The sequence below is a fragment of the Topomyia yanbarensis genome, chromosome 1 (assembly GCF_030247195.1).
Source record: "Topomyia yanbarensis strain Yona2022 chromosome 1, ASM3024719v1, whole genome shotgun sequence".
Taxonomy (NCBI): domain Eukaryota; kingdom Metazoa; phylum Arthropoda; class Insecta; order Diptera; family Culicidae; genus Topomyia; species Topomyia yanbarensis.
In genome coordinates, this window is record NC_080670.1 from 49,954,524 (window position 1) to 49,975,680 (window position 21,157).

Below are 21,157 nucleotides of genomic sequence, written 5' to 3' on the forward strand. Positions count from 1 at the left end.
CCCTATGCACATACCCTGGGCAGGTGCCCACGTGTCAGTTCTGTAATCAGACTGCACACTACGGTAAGCCATGCGCCAAAACAACTAAAGAAAACTCATCTTCAACCACCACTACCAAACAGCCTTCAACATTTGCTGATACACAACAAACAGCCGGCCAACAAATGAATGCCGGACCAACAATATTCCACGGCATCCCAAAGCCAATACTCACCGTACGCAGGGATGAAATAAACAAGAAAGAAGACGGCTATATCAAAGTCACTCGAAAACACAAAAAGCACCAAAAATCTAACAGCGACAACCATTCTAGTGATGACGATATGGACACAAACACAAGCGAGGGGGAAGGCAGACAGACTGATCAGCAAGCAGCAGAAGGTACACCCGACCATCGCTCACCACCGAGAAAGAAAGTCAACACAAGAAACGGAAAGCAGTGCACCCAGGATAGTCGACAAAAATAATGTTCGATGGTTTATATATATTTTGATATCTATTTTGAATGATATTTTGAATTTGTAATTTTTGAAATGTACATTATTTTCAAAAAGGCGAATGACCCTCGAGGTTAAAGCCGTAATAAATAAACAAACAACAACATCGAACCGAGTTTCTTGTACTAGATGAAACCAAAAATTTTCTATGTTCATGTAAACAAGCTCTCTGAGCTGTCAGAAAAGTGAGGTTATACATTTTCATGCAATGCTCAATATGTATATGAACAGCATAGGCTCTATTTTACGAATTTTTTTGGGCGTATCGTTGCAATTGGTACTAGGAAAGTGTCCAAAAAGTAGATAAAAAATCAAGAATAAAAAGTAGGTACTGAATTGTTTGCATATTTGCGTATCCAGGATTTTGCTTCGGGAAAGGCTTTAAAAAATTATTGCATAAATCTTTTAATTCTGATGACTTGAGATAGTGAAAAAACTGAATTAAATTTTGAAAAGTTCTGAATGATAACAATTCCAAATCTAAGACAATAGAAACTAAAAATCCTAAAAATATGTTCTTTGCCACGAGCAGGGATGCCAATGGTACCGGTAAACTACATTTTTTCGGTATATCTACATTTGCACAAGCCGTACAGCCCACTACCGCGACGCATCACTACAGCTATTGCCAGAACGGTAGCCAAACCCAGTACATTTCCCCGTACAGCAGTAGAATACATGTTTGTTTTGCTGATGTACTCCGACTGCTCGGTGAGAGTGTGGCGTAGTAAAGTTTGTTCTCTCGCTTTGTACACTTTTCTCTGCATAGTCAAAGGGAGAAGTCCGCACATGAAAGCGTTGATGCCGGTCGTGGCGTAAACGAACCGCATTCATTGTCGTCGTTTATGATTAAAAATATTAAAAGTGTAAAATAAGGAAAAAGAAGCTGTACCGCTCGCGTCTGGAGGCTGTACTGGGGGCAGTATTTTTTTGTCATATTACTGCTTTGCTTACAGACTGCCGAACAGCGCTGGGCGTCCTGCGCTAGCGCACGACAGCAGCGTCGAAAGAGAATGTAGGCAGAAAAATTACAGCCGCTGAAAAGGTATGCATTTTGCATCCTTGGCCACGAGAAAGGCTATTGTTCATCGACGAATTATTGATTTTTATTATTTATTCACAAGTTACAATTTATTCTTATTACAACAATGGATTTTCAAGAATTTATAGTATTTATGCGTTAACCGAATATTACAAGCATTGACGGAGCAAAAAAGGCAAGGTGTTCTAAACTTCACGTTTACAAGGTATAGTAGATGCTAAACCGAAGTGAGTAGAAAAGTATCCATAGAATATTCGAACGAAAAGAATGTCAAAATGTGCACTAAATCTTCTGATCTAGCAGGTGATTTGTAGATGCGCAAAAACGGTTCAACTTCTATTTTCTTGATCTGGCGTCCTGCAACTATTACCAGTTCTATGACACCATCCTTTTTTGGATTATCAAGCCAATGCGAAAGCACTATGCTGTATTTCCCGCTAAAAAGAAAAATAAAACATACATAAAAACATGAAATCGAAACAATAATCCCAAATTATTGACTTAAAGATTCAACCAGTTGCAACATTTTAGGCGCTCTTCGTGATAGCCTACTGATGTCTGTTCGCTGTATCGTCACGTCGTTTACAAACCTACATAGGCAATAATTGGAAGCAGAAAGCAACCAAAAATGCTGATCGACTAACTAATATGAGGTTTAGCATCAATTGACATCCGATGGAAAGTAAGGACAAAATCATGACCGTTAGTCCTACCACTACTGTGTACGTTTCAGCATATCAGCAAAGTTAATAAAATACGAGTGTTATTATTCATGAGTATATGAACATCTCAGTAAAATCACTGTTTTACGACATTTTGGCAACTTTTACACATTTTCACTTGTTCACTATCACGGTTTTCCGGTGTTTTAGTACGGAGCGCATTCCCGCATAAACATGAAATTGAGTGTCACTAGAAATACTATTGCATTAAAATGCCACGAAAACTGTCTTCTCGGCTATATTGTAGTCAACAAATGTAAAACGTTTATGCTAGCACGTTTAAGTGAGATGCCTGGTGTTTATACTAAACGTACAGTGCAGTAACCCTTTACAGAAATTCAGTTTGCGTGTAATTTAAAAACATGTCATTTAAATAGCTAACTTTATTCTTGCCAACATCTAGCATAATATTTCAGTGTTGTTAAACGTGGCAATCACGATAAAGCCTCATTTTTGGCGAGCTAAAACGTTAATGGATGTCCAACTGATCCCGTGCGAGTGATTACACGTGAAGATCTGTTACAAGCCTGGGAAATATTTTTCCTAAACAAAAGCGGTTTGGTGGTCATTCATTTCTATCTCGTACACTTCCATGTCATTATCGTGATTACAGTCATGTTCATGTTCGCAAACATCTGATTTCATTCTCGTTTCTTGCCCTCACGGGTTACGAGTGTTCACTTCCTCAATGAAGGTGCTGGCTGTTGATTTGGAGATACTTGACACAGCGATTGCCATCAATATTAGCCGAACAGCAGCCACAAATTTGGCAATTGTTTGTTTTTCAGGAAATTGTTATACAGTGAAAACCAGTTTTTATCAGCCCCTTGGTGAATATTAGGCTGATAAAACAGCGACATTTAGAAAATCGGGACATATATTTTTCTTTCTTTTTGAAAAACCGAAGCTTTTAGTCTCTAGATATAGCCCCATAACCCTTTCTGATTATTTGGTTTAAATTTCCCTAACAATGCAAAATTCATAAAAAAAATTAAAATTATTTTTGCATATTTCGGATTTCCAAGATAAGAAAAGTATGCTCAAAAAAGGATTTACTCGAATTCATGTTGGTTCGCCTGCTAGAGCCCATCAAACTACTATCAATTTTCTTACAAAGTTGATAAAATCGGGTCAAAAGGATGATAAAATCGGGGGTAGATAACATCGGGGGCTGATAAAATCGGGTCTTCACTGTAGAGACTATGGATGTGCAGAGATATAATGTGTGTAATGATATTTTCGCATTATGTTTTGTACGTGCAGGGTCAGGTTGGCGGAAATGGGTCGGTCCACCTAGATTCTCTCTACAGAAGACCATTTGAAGTACAGGGAATTACTTCCTAGATGTGTACACTATAATGAATTACATTTCCTCCAAAAGCGACATGAATCTGATAATGGGCACGATACAAGTTAGTGGAATCAGATCTTGTAGCCGGACATTAATTTTATCATCGTTCATATGTATGTGGATCATAGCGTTGGCACGTGATACAAGTTATTGTGCAAAACAACTGGTTTGACCTGGGCTAATTTTATTGAACGGAATCAGCACTGTATGCCTGACATGTTAGAACTCGATAGAGGCGACTTCCGTAGAAATAATCTCAATTTTCACCTTAGCAAATGTTTCACATCACGAGTAGGTTATGCGTCACATGTGAAAAGGCCTCCACATTTGGCTGGAGCACCACCTCTTACTTCTGCGACTCACTCATCTCGACAGATCACCACAACAAGAATGAAAGTAACAGTTATTTTTATTCTCCCGACGAATCACACAATATGAAAGGAACTGTTTTTGTCACCGACCGGTGTCTTTGGTGGTTCGAAAAAGCAATCTTTCTCAACATTCTCTCATTAATTTGGTCAAACCAAATAAGATTCAAATTTTTCACCGAAAAACATGTTTTTTTCTTAAATTTATTTTTTCTGGCTACGTGCCTAGTAGATTGACATAAAGTTTTACTTAAAGTAGTTTTCTGTGTAATGATCGCACCGGGCGGTTTTCACCAAAACCGGCTCCGTGTTTTCAATAAAAAGTGACCGGAATTGACTTCCGTCCACTATGTCCGGGGTTTTCCATACAGGAATCTCGTGTGCGTGATATTGGTTGCACTATCGTTAACTTTTCTCAACGCTTTTTTGCTATTATCTAGGTTTTAAACAACAAAGCAAAGCTGTTGATGCCAATTTTTACGCGTTCCACTGATTTTAGGTCGAGTAATTAATGAATTAGTGAGGCACCTTCCTAAGTATGGTGAAAATAGGCACTTTACCCCATACGCAGCGAAATCTCACCCAACTGTCAAAATTCCGGACAAACCGTTATCGGCTAAACACAGTTCATAGCAGTTAATGAAAGAGAAAACTTTTCTCCTTCGTTTACTATCAACATCGGTGATTTGCAAGTAACGGTTTGTTCGGAATTTCCCTTTAAAGATAATTTTGACAGTTGGCTTTTAATCCGTAATCATATATTTGTCGAGAATTAAAGCGACAATTTTCACTTTTGATTCCGACCGACATTCATTTCATATTGTCTTTTCAACCATATTTGGTTTTATTTTGATCTTGCGTGGAAACAAATCAGCATGTATTAGATATGTGCGCCGAAGTATTTTCGATCGGCGGCGGCGTAAGCGACATTTTTGGGGGCCCATATTATTGGGACAAATCAAAACTCGTCGAAATATCAATTGACGATAAGTTCATCCGGAGTGTTCATTTGTGTTTTCAATTTTCTAGCATAGCCAATTTTACCCAATGTGGCTACGCCACATCGCTTTTGGGGCCCACAATATTGGCTCGAATCAAAACTCGTCGAAACGTGAATTGACGATAGGTTCATCCGGAGTGCTCATTTGTGTTTACATTTTGCTACCGTTGCCAATTTTATTTTTATTCCACCACCCAATATGGCTACGCCACATCGCTTTTGCGCATGTTGTCCGACTTCGCTACCGCTCAATCGGACTTAAACTAGGGATAGCGGTTAAGCGGCTAAACCGCATCGAAATGGTACCCCTTAAACAGAGGTTCCTGAAGGGTATCGGGTGGTTACCGGAACCCATTAAAGTTCAAACCGAACAAATGAACCGGAATTCTGGTTGGTTAGTATTCCAGCTCCTGCGATACAACCGATTTTAACAAGGTTCGGATTTGTCACTGGAGCCGGAATACGAATTAGAACCAGCCAGCATTCCGTCTGAGCTTAACTGGGAAGTTTCCTAAAATTTAGTCTGGGAAATAAAAATTTTCTGGCAGCGCTCCAGCACCCCGTTGAACTCTAACGATTTCACCACCTGGGTGCCAGTTTGACGATACGGAATGAACTTTGTTTACTTTCGACGAGTTTTAATTCGTGCCAACAACATTCAGTCCATTTTTGGCCGGCGTTGGCGGCGTCACGCTCTTGGTACCTATCGGCGCCGGCGCGCCTGCGTGTGTCGGCGTGACGAATATCGACTTCTTTGCAACCAAAAAAACTTGCAATACTTCAACAGAATTATCGGTTTCTTTTGTAACAGACTTCGCAGCATACAAGGCTGATTATACTAATACTGAAAATCATTTCTGAGTGGAGCCCGAATGCACGACGCATAATTTATGAGACCAGAAACATATCCTCTCTGGGGCCACACACGGTCACAACTTCATGAATAATAAATAACCTCGCATTGATAAAAATATTTGTAGTTTTTGTTTGGGTATTGGCTTTCGCAGTCTTGTATAAATATCAAACGACTTATTTTTTGATTGTCCGATGTTTCGGCCGTTTTTGGTGGTCTTTTTCGAGGAAAACTACAATGAATCTGTATTTAGATATTCGGTTTTAGTTTTACAGTGTATAACGTGAGCTCAGTGAGGGGAAAAAATAAAATATTTATTAACATACTGCGCATTGGAGTTTCTAACGGCACAAGATTTTTCACGGGTACACTTTTGGTTTCTACTTGACGATCCCTTTCAAAAAACTACAGTAAGATGGTGAGCGCAAAGTGTCAAAGTGGGGATCTTCGGGAATAGTGAGCTTTAGCTGAACTCAGGCCCGTAGCCAGGATTTTGTTTCGGGAGGGGCTTAAAAATTATTGCATAAATGTATTAATTCTGATGACTTGAAACAATCACTGGAAACTGAACGTAATTATGAAAAGTTCTTAGTGAAAACAATTCCAAAAATAAGACAATAGACACTAAAAACTCTAATAATATGTTGCCTGTTACAAGAAAGGCTATAGTGCATCGACGAATTAAATTTGATTATTTTTGATTTACAAGTTAGAAATTTCTCTAGTTACAAAAATGAATAGTCAAGAGCTCAAAGTATTAAGGGCTGCTTGAAAATGCTACGCTGCATGCTACGCTGCTTGAAAATGCTACACATTCGATACACCTTTACAATTTGTAGAAGACGCTAAATTGGAATGAGTAGAAAAATATCCAAAAACCCGTCTCATGAAACTTTACACGCATTTGCTAATCAGAAGAACGAAACCAACGTCAAGGTTGTCCCCATGAATAGGAATATATCAGTGTGAAATCAAAGTTTACCGTTGCAAAGAATGTCCGAACAAAGTGAATGTCGAAATTTGCTTCAAATCTTCTGATAAGGCAGGCGATTTGTAGATGCAGAAAATAGGTTCAACTCCTACTCTCATGATCAGGTTTCTTTCTACTATTACTAGCTCTTTGACTTCATCCGAAGTTTGCGTTAACTCGACTTTATGAAATTTTCAATTTAAATGATACTGATCATGAGCGAAACTGCTCAGAATCTATTCACAAATCGAAAGAAAATTACTTAGCACTGATTACTCAATGCTTCTAATTTACATAAAATTTGGTAAATATATCATTGATTACACCACCAAAATAACTAGAGACTATAAACATAGATAATAATTTCAGCATCACTTGCTTCCGACACATGGAAGAGAACACATCGCACTTGCACCTAATTTGCCGAAGCTTTCTTTTAGAGTTGTCTGTTTTAAATTACAGCAAATTATCCGTTTCCTGTAAAACTTTTGCAAAACTCTTTACCAATTCATTAAACAAATATGAACACTAATCTGTTTAGTAATAGGTTTGTTTGTGAATAAAAATAATTAGCTCTTGATTTTTTTCAATCATCATCAAGATTGGAAGAGATGTATGATTTCTTGAAGAAAGTTGTAATGTTTGTCTGATTACATGTTTGTTTTATCACTATTTGGGAAAAAGTTTCAATTAAAGTTGTTGCACCTAACGCAACGAAGACGAAATGAGAAGATCAGAGCGCAATTCGGAAAGAACTCGTGTTGAGTGTATAGTAAAGATAGAAGAGTGATCTTGAGTCGATTTAGATTGGTTGATTTTTTCCTCTCTTTGCTCTCTTATTTAAGATTATCTCTCTCATTTTATTCCATGACGAGCAAAAACGGAACGAAAGACTGTCACATACTTAAGACATGAAATCGAAACTGTTATCCCAACTTATTGACTTATAGATTCAATCAGTCCCAACATTTTAGTCCCTCTTCGTGATTGCCTATTATTTTACCACTTTTTGCCCGGTCCACTTTTAAAAGAATTTTTTTTGCACGTTTGTCGAAGATATCACGGATTTACGGATTAACAGTGTATTAGTACGGAACGAATTACTCGTAACAATTAAATGAAGCGTTAATAAAAATGGTATTGCGTTAAAATGACGCGAAATGAAAATTCTATTCTCGGCTCAATCGTTCTCAGATAAATTGAAATACTTTTTGTGTAGCGCAGAGTAGTGTACAGAGAACAGAGTGTACAGTGTGCACTGACCTAATACAGAAATTCAAAATTGTGTGCAATTCAAAAACTTATCATTTAAAAATAACAAACTGGGTCGTGGGTCTTTTATATATTTCCTTTTTTTATTTATTTATTTATTTATCACGCACATCAACAGGCCGTACTCGGCCCCAATGATGGAAACTTAAACTAATTACATCTAAAAAACTGCAGGAATCGATTTCTCAATGATATTCGAGACAAATGAAAGTCGAACAAGTGCGACACACGATTGAAGAGGCGTTGTAGTCCCGTGATAGCGGCATTAGCTGTTTGAATAGTTCGTCGAAACGGCACTCTCAGAAGAACGTTTCCGCGTAGCGTTCTGGACCTTGCTTGGATGTTAACTCGCTCTAGTAAATCTGGAGAATCGATGCGTCCTGACAGAAGATCAGAGATGAATAAGGCTCTTGCAGTTTCTCTACGACTTATCTAAACAATAAAAATAATATAACGAGTTTATGTGGTTGTCCTACAGATCTCGCGCAAGCGCTTAGCCATTGCACGTGGAAACCTGTTTACGAGGCGAGGAAATATTTTTTTCCTCACCAACTATGTCTTGGGGGGGAGTAGTTCATTTCTATCTCGCTATTGTACATTTCCGTGTCATCATCGTAGTTGCTGCCTTTATGTTCGCGAATATCTTCCTTGCTTTTCGCCCTCAATAATTGCCCTTCCAAATAGATTCCATTTCTCCCAAATGTGACATTAATCTGCGAGTAAGCGGTATCCGATCTTGTAGCGGAACATTCATTTTCTCATAGTCCATATACAGAAGGATCTTAATTATAGCATTGTCACACACAACCTTGTGCTTTAAGTTGTGCGAAATGAATGGTTTCGTCTGCACTGATTTGTTGAGCGCTAAATGCCTGCCATGGTAGAACTGGATAGAGCCGGTTTCCGAAAGTCTAATCTCTATTTACACCTTCAGGATGCGAATGATCAATAATTTTATAATCACCGCATTTGGCTGGAGCACCAATTCTTGCTTCTGCTAATCACTAATCTCGACAGATTATTACAGCTACAATTAAAGTAACAGTCTCTTGTATTCTTCAGACAAGGCACACAATATAAAAGTTACTTTTTTGTTGTTCGCTTCGCACTGGCTCGAGCAAAAGCATAAAGCACACTGAATTTCGTGACCATTGCCTTCGGTGGTTAGAAATAGCCTTCTTTAACTTTTTCTCAATAATTTGTTCAAACCAAATAAGCAACAAGTTTTGTTAAAAGTCACCGGTTTTTTAAATTTATTTTTGAAAAATTTCGGGGGGGGCTTTAGCCCCCTAGCCCCCCCTCTGGCTACGTGCCTGGCTGAACTATGCGTTAGTGGTGTGCATATGGATTTGAGGAGCTTTCGAATTTATTATAGTGTGTAGTATGCCTGCGTAAGTGGTACTGAGACCATCCACATCTGTTCGGTGATTTACCGTCTTGGGTGTGTTGACTGTATGACACATCTCCAGCACTGGTAATGTTGATGAGCGGTAGGTTCGTTCGATGAATTTAGTTGATTTGTCCCAAAAATTAGAGTGACCAAGGGGCTGCGCAAAACTTTATCAGGTCCGGTAATTCGCATTGACTAAAAAGGAATCTTAACAGAATATATTTTATTTATTCTATGTCAATTGAACTTGCCAAATAAACATGATTTAATTTTTTTAAATGAAACCTTTGTTGAAGGTGTCTGAAGCTTCTGCATCGAACAGAAATCCGCCCTGCTACAATGGCTTCAAACGTTTGCCATTGTTCGAATATGTACCGCAAACCGGATTTCCTTTACCCACATACAGTAACATTACGATTAACTATTTACCAACACACTGCAGATGATACTCGGAATTTATTTTAGCCACTGCTTGCTACGATTGTGATGATGTCGCATCCCCGCTTTTGCGCTGCACTGACACACATTTTTGAGTCATCATTCGTTCGTTATCATTAGCCTTTCTTCGTTACCCCGTCGGTGTCCTCCATTATTGCTTGGGCGCCTGCTACTAGATGGTGCTATTTTGCAGCGTGCGTAGGAAATAGCGGAAGCAAAAAAATGCTCACTCGGTCTCTGCCTCATATCCGGTTCTGTACACGTAACCGGGAATGCTGCTGGTATGTTCTTCGGCACTGATTGTCATAATGGAAGAACGAAAATCTGTTATTCTGTTTATTTTTTGTCGGGCACAGGATGCCAACGAACAAAAAATTTCGAAAGTTTCCCCGTAATAATGCTAATTGGTGTAGCGAGAGCATATGCTGATGGTGGTGAGCATTACGGACGTTGTATGAAGGGAAGGAATTGAATTGCATTACCATGAACATACGAAACCATTCATACGATAAAAGATATGTGGGCAGCTTTAATGCCTTTGTTCTTCAGATAATAAAAAATGAAATAAAAAGTTTAAACACATTACTGTATCATAGTTCTATGGAAATGGAAATGTTTCAAAAGCACTGGATTTAGTCGTTGATGATTCAATATTCGTTGATTGTTTAACCATTGTCGACAATCGATCATGATATATATTGTAACGTTTTTAGAAATTAGTTACCGATGCGATAATAACTGACGCAACTACTACCACATGATCTCAGCTAGAAAATGTATTATTCGATGTGTGTTCTCATTTCTTCGAAATAAATCTATATTACAGATAAAAATCAATGAATGTGGCAGCCCTGGCACATACGCCCGCTTGGAAGCAGCGATGCCACATGTTTTTGGGAAATGTCTGTATCAGAATAATTAAAATGTCTATAAAAGTTTCTAGATGGTTGTGTAAATCCTATTTACACTAGGTTATTACTTTAAAAGTAGCTTGAAATTAGAAAACTATTGTGAAGGAATCGCTAGAATTCGGATACAATTGTTCTAGTGCAATTTTGTTAAACACTGTTACTCTTTTAAAAGTCTGTAGATTTCTGATTACGTCTGTAGGAGACCATCAAAAGTCTGTAAAATGCAGCCATATCTGTAAATCTGGCATCGCTGCTTGGAAGAAAAACGGGCAGCAGGCAAAAATCCGTCAGGATTCCGGAAGCAGCGATGCCAGATTTACAGACATGTCTGTATTTTACAGACTGTTGATGTCTCCTACAGACGTAGCCAGAGATCTACAGACTTTTAAAAAAGTAATAGTGTTTAGTAAAATTGCACTAGAATGACTGTTTTCGAATACGAGTGATTCCTACTTTCAATCTATTTTTAAAGTAAAATTTTAGTGTAACTAGGATTTACACAACCATCTACAGACTTTTACAGACATTTTAGTTATTCTTCTACAGACATTTCAAAAAAACATGTGGTATCGCTGGGCAGCAGTCAAAATTATCAAAATGGCGCTGCCAGAATTCAGTTATACTCCTTCCAGTTATGGCAGGTAGATTCGCCTCACAGGTTCTGTTTTGTTTATCGTTGTTTCATTTTCGCCATATTTACATTTTTCCAAGAAGGATAGTTTTGGCAGATGAAAAAATAGTTTCAAACGTGGTAAGTAATATGGATTTCATGTCTCCAGATATGTTTTTATTATGAATTTACATAAAATTTAAAAAAAAATAAAGAAAAAATACAAGCAAAACCTGAAGCGGTACAAAACCGGTTCTGCCGGTGCGTGCCTGGCAGATATCCGGCAGAATAAAACCGTTAATAACCGTAAGGCGAAAAGTTCTGCCAGAAACGATTGTTGCATTTGAGCCGGCCGGCTGGGCAGCGCTTAGCCAGCCAGACCCCCAAAAAATCTGCCAGACTTTTTATTTCGCTGCCGGCTATCTGGGGGGAATTCTGCCAGGCACGTCCGAGTGGGAGTTTTCTTTCATGCTCCTTTCTAATTCAGCACATTACGACACGAATCTGAACAAATTGTCAGATTTGATGGTACCCAGCACCCTGCCAAGGACGACGTCTCTGTACAACCAGCATCACTGCCATGAAAATCAAAACATTAATTTTGAAACGAATAATTAAAAGCTGCAATTAGTTACTAAATGTTGATTTTCTGAATAATATGCTATTAAATCATCCCACAAGATGCAAAACGTCGTGTTGAATGCTTGAATATCGTGTATAGTGCCGAACATAATTCTTTGTTTGGGGCTTTATAGCTATAACGCCCCATATATGTTGGTCACTGTCAAACTCCATATGATGGTATTGGGTTGCCGGGAGGCTGATGCTACCGGATGGCATAGCACCGAACGAACGAACAAAACCGAACGGCATTCACTTACGAAAAGATTTTTACGATTTCTGTCGGTTTATTGGACCAAACAATATTTTCCGATGAACTGGTCCGGACAATCTTTCTCCACTAGTTCCAAGTTCGACGTAAGCTCAAAAAGAAACTATCACATTACAACAACCGAAGAATCGACGTGCTAGAGACCAGATGGTATTCATCCTATGATATCATTCTCACACTTAATTGCTTTCGAATAGAAAATGAATTGCAATAATGAACTTACCGGCGAACCATGGGCCTAGTCCAGCTTTTTCTAATCCCAAAAACGTTTTAGGTTGGAAAATCCAAATCCAATGTACTATCAAAATATATTTTTCGCCAGTTCTCTCAAAATAGTTTGTATTTGATTACCAAACATATTACCTAACACCTTTACTAGTCGAATTCAGTTCGAAGAATTATTCATATAAACTTATATGCAATCTCAATACTTACCCATGTTTCTTTTGTTTCTGTTTGACTTTCAGTGAAACGAACGCGGCGTTTAGACTACAAGATTTGTGAGAAGTAGTGCTCAATTGAAAAATGTAGTGTTCATCCCCAATCTTCCCAAATTCCAGTTTTGTAGTGGTGAGTTTATTTATGGTATATAATTTTTTTTTTTTTACAAAATCACGAAAATAACAGCCACAGATATGACGGAAACCGCCAAATCTTTGCATGGAGAATTTATTGTACAGCCAGAATTCACTGGCTGATCACTTTTTAACTGAAAGCTACAGGATGTCAAATCTCACCAGTTCTTCACATCTGTCATTTATTCCTCCACCGCGCCTCCACCAAATCAAATCTTCCACCAAGTTGAATTTTCGAACCTAGCGAAAAATTTTCGCCTCCACTAAATTGCCGACCGTCGGTGATTTGTACGCGTGTGAAACAGCGAACCTCAGAATCGAATCGATGTGCACGTGTGAAGTGACCTGTACGAGAGTGTCTATCGACTACAGCTTGGCTAAATGCTAGTGAGCAGAGGTTCGTACATCAAGCAAAATGCTACGAACGTCTTCCGGCCGATTTCTTATCCCAAAATCGGTATATGCGGGGCTTGAGACAGTCTCAAGCAGCGTGAACAAAGGAGGCAAAGGGGTAAATGCATGTATTGAGAACCCGGTCCAAGAAAACCTTAATAGCACTACAAAAATGGATCAGCTCATAGACGGTCAAAAAGTGGAGATCATCCCTCGTCCAACACTCAACATTATACAGTCTACGATCTCGGCCCAAAAAACGCCTACGATCCCGACACAAAAGATGTAGAAGAAGCTAGACTCCTGGAAGAGCTGAAGGTTCAGCAATGGGTCACGGACGTTTGGTAAATAACAAAAAGGCTCGACGGTAAGCCGACCGACACACCACTGGTTATTCCATCATTCTCTAATTCTATCCTTCCGGAGCACGTGTATATTGGTCTACTGCGCACCAGTATCTCCCCATACTACACACTGCCGATAATGTACTGCAATTGCGGGCACTTCGGGCACGGTGGTCACTTCTGTCCCAACCGCCTTCTTGACCTGCAGCGAACAACATGAAAAATTAAAAGAAATCCCCTGTGTCAACCCAAGCCTCTGTATCAACCGCGGACAAGGACACTAACACCAAACCAAATGCGAACCAGAATTATAACAAACATTTCTCCGAGATGGAACTCGCCAAGTCCAGTACAGGGCGATACTGCTGAACTTGGCGACGTCGGCTCTTCCCTGTTAAGGCATCTATCTCCAGTTGCCAAGCGAGCGCTACTAAATGGATTCAACAGGATTTGGAGAGGTGAACTTCCACCAGACAGCTGGACAACCGCATTCATGATCCCTATCCCGAAGAAATTGGAGGGAACCAGACGCCTGAATGATTTCCGACCCATCGGTCTCCTCCCCTGCATTGGGAAAACGATGGAAAGAATGAAGAACAGACGCCTGTTAACCCTCCTCGAGGAACAGGATCTTCTTGACCGTCGTCAGTTTGCATTCCGAAAGTGACTCGGCTCAGGCATTCACCTAGGTTGCCTCGGCGAAAATTTAGGCGACATCATGGTCGACGACCTACATGCGGAGATCACTATTCTAGATCTCATCGAGGGAGGTTACCGCCAGCTGCACCAATGCATCCGCGGAAACCATGGCTGCTTCATTAAGCAGTACCTCAGTGACCGAGGATTCAGGGTAGATATTGAAGGAATTTTGGGTGGCAAACGGGCTCCCCCAAGGCTTGGCGCTGCTAGTCACACTATTTCTAGCGAGCATGAGCTCATTGTTTGCCACGCTTCCGAAAGGCATGTTCGTGTTTATTTACACTGACGACCTAATTCTTGTAGCGGCCGGAGAAATGACCGGTCGCATTAGACTGAAGCTGCAGGCTGCCGTAAATGCCGTTTGCCGATGGGCCAACTCGGTCGATTTCAGCATATCAGACCCAAAATGCGGCATTTCGCATTGTTGCAGCTCCCTCCATGTATCCATAAACCGGCCTGTTAAACTCGCTGGAACAGTAAAACCATTCCGGAAGGAGTCAACAATTATTGACGTGACTGTCAACCGGAAGATGACTTTCCTTCCGCACTTTCGACGGATGAAAAAGGACTGCGAACGCAGAAAACGACTAGGCAAACCGCACTCAACATCAGCCAGACCCTCATCTACAGTCGTCTTTTTACGTCCTTGAGAGCATTAGAAGGGTCTAGTTGATATCCTCGTACCGCTGCATCACGGAGCAGTCAGATCAGCCTCAAACCTGCAGCCCAGCACCCCAGTAATCGGCGGCCTTCCCTGTCGGTGAGTAGTGGCGGCAGCCGTTCTAAGATGAGTCGCGGGGTTCTAGCAAAAAAAAAATGGGGATGAATGTCATCTGCTACAGACAGCCAAGAATATACATACCACCCGTGCCGATGCCATCTTCCCACAGTTGCGCAGTAACATCGGGTCAACTGGGCGCCTGGTACGACCGTGGCCCAAAGTCTGGCTGCATCCACCAGAGCAGGTGATCCTTCTCGTGCTGTCAGAGCCAAATTCCTCCAGATGGTCGAGCACAAATACTCAAACCATCTGTATATCTACACAGACGATTCGAAACTTGGTGAGAAATTGGAGCGTCGCCTACCCTCCGTGTGCTCAGTGTTCTCGGCAAAAGCCGCCGTTACCAACAAACCTGAAGACACCCTGACAGTGATTTTTCCCCATTCCCTCTCGGTCATCAATGCGCTGAAATGAGGGGAGTCCAAGCACCCCTACGTCCAAACCATAGAGCAATCCTGCGACCCACTAACTACCATATGCTGGATTCCTGGGCATACGGGAATCTGCTGTAAAGAGGATACTGACCGCTTGGCTGCGCTCGGTCACCACTCTCGCGCACTATTTTCCAATGAGGTCCCGCCATTCGACATCATGAGGGAATCCAAATCGAAGACCTTGGAGCACTGGAGGAATCTTCGAGGCTACCCTCAGAAAGCAAAGCGAGACCTCGAAAGCCGAATAGAACAAAGAGCGCCTCCGTGTGGGTCATACGAGGATGTTTCCACCATCACCCGCGTTGACACTCAAAAATGCACAACTTGCAACACAAGACTCGCGGTGGAGTACCTACTCATAAACAGCAGGGAGTTTGAAACACTTCGACGACACCACAACTTGTCCTCCTCGATTCGGAAAACAATAACAAACGACCCAGGACACGAAGAGGCATTATTTGCTTTCTTGAAAGCTGCCAATCTTCTGGAATCCATCTAAGGCAGAACGCAAACAGACTGACCTCACACCACCCACCTATCACCACCGCTCAGCGGGCCCTCCGCGACACCCGGACAGGGTGCTTGGGAGGTTCTCCCACGGTCCTTCTACTTCCACAATCTGCCAGCCCATCACTCATGAACGGTCAGCGGGCCCTCCACCACGTCCAAGCCAGGAGCTGGGGTGGCCCAACTACAAACCGTAAATTTCTAAGTCACCCATCCCCACCGTTCAGCGAGCCCACCGACACACCCAGGCTTTGTGTTGAGGAGGCTCTCGTGCGACCCTAGCTAGGCACTTTCATCCCGGAGCTCAAGACCTCAACTACGAATCCTATGACCAACTGAACTCAAGGAAGATAAACCAACCTCTGTGAAATGCAATGTAACTATCTTCCTTTTTATTGCAAATGACCCGCTGGAGTTGGAGCCCAATAAATAATAATAATAATAAAATATATATTCTCGTGAACTATTTCACGAAACTCAGCATACTATACATAAATTTTTTCAATAATCGTGAGCTAGTGATTCCTAATATATTCGTCTCTATTCAATAACAATGCCCGTGAATTGGTTCACAAAATCAAAATATTCGTGTTTACGTGGACTGATTCATGATTACTAGCGAATTACAAATGGCTCACCATTCGTGCTCATAATATGGTTCAGGAAATCATAAAATGATTTCATGATATAACAAATAACATATTACGATAAGACGATGAGAAATTTCGAATACCATGATAAAACTGCGGATATTATGAACATTACATTAGATTACTCTCTTGTCAAATTCAAAACTGAGCGCAAGAATAAAAAGTCACAATAACGTACACTTCTATTATGAATATCGTGACTAAAATCCTGAAATCATGAACATAGATCGCACTATTCTCCCACTATTCACTAATCCTATGGTTAACTCATAAATAAAATATCATGGAAACGTGGTGAAAAATTACGAAAATCGCCACAAAGCTTCTGAAGTCATGAGGATCGTTTAAAAGTCGGTTCTTCAGTTGATATCTATCTATCTATACAGTAATGTTTCGATTATATCACTATGCGTTTATATCAATACTCGTTTATATCACCCTCGAATATATCACGGTTTTATCTCGATTATATCACGCTTTTTGAAAAACAGATAAGGCACACTACGTTTTGATCCAATTAAGCCACATGTTGTGTCCTGACACTTTTAGGGTTTTTTACAATTGATTTGCTTATTTACATATAGGGTAATGAGCCTATTATCAGGTTTCGGACTATTTCGTTAAGGGTTTACATATGATGAGGTCGGTCAAAAAGTCGAACTTTTTTATTCTTTCATCTTAAACTATAGATTCTTTGCGAAAGTATCTGAAATTTTTATAGAGGTATAAGTAGTAGAAGCAAAGTTATGGCGCTGTTCATCTTATTCCTTTAAGTGAAGACAGGGCGTGGCGCGAAACTTTAAGCGTGAATAATCTCGAAATCATGTTTTACCAAGACGTTGTTGCAATGACTAGGATTGCCGAAATATTCTTCGACCGATTTCAATTTTAGTTTTAAATTCTTCGTAACTTATTTGCCATGTCCTCAAGGGACTATCTGGAGGGACCGTTTGGTGTATCAGGTAAACAAATCGACTTCTTTTTTAAATTGTTAGTTATCCGCCAGAAAATCTAACAAAATTATGAGAAAAACAAAATACGCAAGATATGGTAGGTATGCCTAGATATGCATTTTCTCTTGAATCGATGTGAATACTTTTCTTTTGAAAAGACAACATCAACAATTGGTGATGGGACTATTTCTATGGATGTTGAAACAACGAGAACTGAATCGTAATCTCTTCGAATACACTGATTTTAATAGTCAAGATATTTGTCTAAAACCTTAATGTGGCAGATTCCTTTAAGTTTAGTTTTGGGTGGTTCAACTATTTTAAGAAACGGTATGTGCTACGTAAGGTGAAGCTGTGTGGGGAAAAATTATCCACTGATGGCATACCGTTTTAGCCAATGCGTTGAACAAAGATGGCAGACGCTGCCAACGGCTTCAAATGGGTAGTGTGATTATAGAAGCATGGCAAAAATAGGCCCATTACCCTACTATGATTTATTCTTTTGACTAACTTGATCTTTTCATTACTTTTTGATTACAGAAATACATGGATTAATGCTTGAATGTATTTTTTTGGTTTGTTTTGAATATATCACGCTTCAAATATATCACGCTAAAATACAGACCGACCGTGATAAAATCGAAACATTACTGTATACACAAAGCTCAATCATTGTATGTATGTAATTTATGGACTCCCAAACGGCTTAACCGATAGCCGAAAATATTTATACGTAGTAGACATTTGCTATGGAGCGTGTTTGTGTGCTATTGGTGGGAGATTATCGGCCCGCCAGATGGCGCTTCGGAAAAAAATCGTGTTTTACTCCTATTTCGTTGAATGTTGCAGCAACGCGCGACGAATATTAGCTAGTACTTTATAATGCAGACACTTTCTACGCAAACTTGCGGTGATAAAAACAGTAAAACTTGCAACCATGAATGTAAACTGGCATCACAGAAGCTCCCATAAGCTTTGCATGAGCTTCCTCTTGTACTTCCCCTCTCAAAATCATGAGGGCTCGTTTGGCTGCAATTTTTGATACATCGCTAGTCTGTCTATGTATAGTGTCTGTTACAGTACTTTATACAAACCAGTGTATCCCCAAATTATGAACAAGAATCATAACAAAAACTTAACATGTCCAGGGTACTACCACAGTAGCCCAACCAAACATTAGAATGTAACGCTATGTATGTTTTTGGCGCGAACTAGTTTTTTTAAACACAAATCGTGATTTTTTGGTCATGAATACGTGAACTTTTTTCGTGTAATACATACACTAAGCAGAAGTGTCTTAGTAAGATACTCGATTAAGTTCCTTAGGTCCAAAGTCCATTTAAACAAGGTCCTTGCCACAAAATTGTTAAGGGTGTTAAACGGAGAAAGCCTATAAAAGTGATATTGAAGTCGTAAACGCTCCCCCCGAAAATTACTGTCATTTATCTACGAAAAATCAAGTTATATCAATTGTCATCCTCGTTAAATTTAGACAGGCCAAACTTACCCCATCACATCCGTTCGAGAACGAACCTTTTTATCTTCCTAACGGACAGCGAAAAGCATGGGACACAATAGCGGAAAGAGAAAACAAACCGGAAATGGTTTTGTCATAATTTCCGGTAGCATGTTCAAGAACTCTATCTGTGCAAGATCCCACGTACATATGTACAGGTAGCAGCATTCTTCGTCTTACAATTTTCATTCACCCCACTCGAATGGTCGGTATTTCGATGGGCCCCCAAACTAACGGAGATGCTGCAGCAGCCCGCAAGAAAGTTCTCCTCACGGCAGCGCCAACGCGAAGCAAGAAGAATGAAAACAGACACGCTGATGAAAATGTTGACAGAGTTCCAATTTAATTTAAACTTTTTCACTCCTTTCACTTCATAAGGATGCCGAGCCCTTCTTCCTTCTATTTTGCTTACTTACTCACTAACGAGGGGCATGCCGAAGCGACCTAACGACCGAGAATCTGTGCTGCAAGCACTCGGAACGGCAGGAGACGAATCTGAATAAATGCGACTGAAAAAAGTAAGAATTTCCCAGGAAAGCGACGGTAGGAGAGCGGGTGCCCGGAAGCCCCTGCAAAAGTGGTGTTGAAAAGGCATGGAAGATTGGTGACACAAAGACGGTGACAAGTACAATACACCTCCCGTTCCATGACCCCGAATTCTTTTGGTCTCTTCCGGCCGGCATCCCGACTGACAACGAGAGGGTAATGGTGGCGGTAACTGCGACGACGACGGCGGCGGTCCTTGGTATTGAGTGGCTGGCGATAAAGACGTTATAGCGTCAGACTTTCAACCCGACCGCAGTGAACCGAGCCTGTGGCGAAGAAAACGGGTAAGAATAACAAGATCGTGCAAATTAGGAAATTCAGGTAATGGTTCGGATTTTGGGAGAAAACTCTATAACTGGGCGAAGCAGGTTCGGGTTGGTAAGCAGATGGGGAATGTTCACTTTTATGAGCAATTTTGTTGGAAAGAGAACGTTATAAAAGCGAAATTGACACTGATGCGGTGGTTGGAAGAAACCGAAAGCTAGTTGGGTTATTTGCTCCAATAATGCTCATGTGTCCTGACATATCCAATTTAAGGTTTCAGCATCTACATCTACATTTACATCCATATCAAGTAAATAAATATCACCAAAAACACTATAATAGTAAATGTAAATAGCCTTGCATCGTATTTTTGGTCCGATCATAGAACTTTGCAAATTAACATGTAAAATTATGGCTGAGTTGAAGATAGCTACACTAAAAAAATATCGATTTAGTCTTTCGCGAAATTGTAAGCATAGCGCAATTTAACAAAATGAATCACTTCAATTACCGTTTCCCATTAAATTGTCAATTGTAATGACGAGGCGGACATAACGTAGTTGCTAAATCGATCGCCTTGTACTCCGCTCGCCTAGGTTCGATTCCCAACCCTGCACAGATTTTTCTAGAGATGTTTCTAACCTGTAAAAGAAGCGATTGACCCACAGCCACTGTCCAACTAACTGATTTGATTCGCTAGTCGGGCCGACTGACAAATGTCAAAAACTCTACAAAAAAACGTTAATAGTCGAAATGCATCTGTTCACATCTCTAAATATTTTCAGATCGATTGTCAAAGTAAATTTGACATGAGATTTTGGCATTTAGATGCTTTTTAGTTGGACAATGGTTTACCTAGCGGATATCCAACTTAGGGTTGGGAGTACCGGTTTTACCGTTACCGAAAACCGGTAAAACCGTCCAAATATCCTATACCGAAATACCGATTTTATAGGAATGAAAAACCGGTATTTTCGGTAATTTGTTAGGAAGAACTATATAATAAAAGGTTTTTATTGTTGCACAGCTACAAAACTCTTTAAATTTTTCCACTTGCTAGTATTTTCAAATTAAGTCCCATGCACAGTTCGCTTGGCTGTTTTAGGACTCTTTAATAATAATATAACCAGGGGAATAGTGCTTATGTAAGTAGTGGGATACAGCTTAATTTAACAACCC

The 21,157-nt window shown here is 40.2% G+C and overlaps 1 protein-coding gene across 1 annotated transcript in view; it reads left to right on the forward strand.

The window, feature by feature from the left end:
* LOC131677573 (chondroadherin-like protein) overlaps positions 1 to 21,157 on the forward strand; it is a 224,226-nt gene that overhangs the window by 190,402 nt on the left and 12,667 nt on the right. Inside the window, exon 2 of the mRNA XM_058957461.1 lies at positions 12,784 to 12,886. The gene's annotated coding sequence lies outside the window, so the exon portion shown is untranslated. The remainder of the gene's footprint in view (positions 1 to 12,783; positions 12,887 to 21,157) is intronic.